Genomic DNA, 1,426 nt, shown 5'->3' with positions numbered 1-1,426 from the left:
CACTTCTTAAAACATCCGACAACAATAAGGGTCAGAAGCTAACAAGTACAAAAGAGAATCATAAAACATTAAATGTACTGAATAATCTCTAGCAGGTCAGCCATCAAGAAATGCGTCCATTCCAATTAACAAAGAGAAAGAAACAATTAATAAAACCAAAATAACAATAAACCAAATACACTTAAGTAGGCCAAGAAAACTTAAAGTACTTAGCCAAAAGGAAACAAAAAGAAAAAGAAACAACGAATAAACCATACGTTCGACAGGGCGACAAAGCAACACGACACCAGACAGATAAACAGTCCCCTCTCTACATTATTCACGGCAACACTGGCACGAGATTAAAGGCAGCGTCTTCGCTATCAGCAATTAGCAACCTTAGCTTCTCACACGGTTAGCAGCTGTATCTTCCCAGCCCTAAAAACGAACAGCGCTAGCAGCACCACTCAATTAGCAATAGCCAACACGACAATAGCAACGAGAGGGAGTCTCCTATGACAAACACAAGAGAGGAAACATTAACAACATATACGCTTCTAACTCTCAGTAAAAGGCAAGTTAAACCACTTACCATTCAGGTCTTTGTAGCGAAAACACACACAGGCACCGGTTTAGTCAGAGCTGTATCCCATCATAACAATAGGGCACAAGGAAGCCTAATCAATATGCAAGAATTAATATTATTAATTCCTTCGGCAGTTAATAAACCACCCGGGTTGAACAAACATACCTCCAAGGCAAATGCTCTCCACTACGGCCACTGCAGCGCCGGAAAACACGCTATAAAAAGTAACAATGAGCATTTTAAGTCACACACACATGAAACCAGTTTCTAACAGCCATGTTTAAACGACGCGCTTACCTGCCGCCTCTACAAACACGGAAACAAAGGGGAAACCGGACGTGACGCAACCCAGGTAACATCCAATCTGGCTTTAAATAGGGAGGTGCCCTACTCTGATAGGCTGATACTGCTGTCACTTACCTGAACCCACTACATATAGACCCATGATAATGGATTATTTCATAGACTGGCCCTAGAGGTTTGTTGTGCCAATCCAAAGGGACATAGATAAACCTGATCTCACTGAGCTTAAGTGTCTGGCTTTGTGCATACTGCAGCTGGTTACCAGTGATCTCTGCAAACTTGCAGTGTAGAAAACGGTTCTGCAGTGCATATTTACCTTAGGATTAAAACTATTTTTCTCTCTGTGTTGTGTGTCTACGTCAAAGAGAAAATGAGAGAGAGAAAAGGGAGAGAGAGAAAACAGAAAGCAAAAGCCTGAACCTTATTAACCTCGCGACTGGTTGGAACCGGCTACAAGAGGAACCGATCTTGCAAATGAATTAACACGCAGCAAAGGTTCTTGGAATTTCAACAGATAACAAGGAAAGAGGGTCATTATCATTCCCTCCACGAATATCC

At 41.8% G+C, this 1,426-nt stretch overlaps 1 long non-coding RNA gene across 1 annotated transcript; it reads right to left on the bottom strand.

Annotated features, from left to right (window-relative positions):
• Nucleotides 1-359: 359 nt before the first annotated feature.
• Nucleotides 360-894, bottom strand: LOC128509857 (uncharacterized). The gene is made up of 3 exons (XR_008356078.1): nt 863-894; nt 731-780; nt 360-656 (listed from the first exon to the last, which is right to left on the bottom strand). It is a non-coding gene; the product is annotated as an uncharacterized LOC128509857 (long non-coding RNA).
• Between the last annotated feature and the right edge of the window lie 532 nt (nt 895-1,426).

Source organism: Clarias gariepinus, chromosome 21 (assembly GCF_024256425.1).
Source record: "Clarias gariepinus isolate MV-2021 ecotype Netherlands chromosome 21, CGAR_prim_01v2, whole genome shotgun sequence".
NCBI classification, from domain to species: domain Eukaryota; kingdom Metazoa; phylum Chordata; class Actinopteri; order Siluriformes; family Clariidae; genus Clarias; species Clarias gariepinus.
This window is presented reverse-complemented; position numbering and strand designations above follow the sequence as displayed.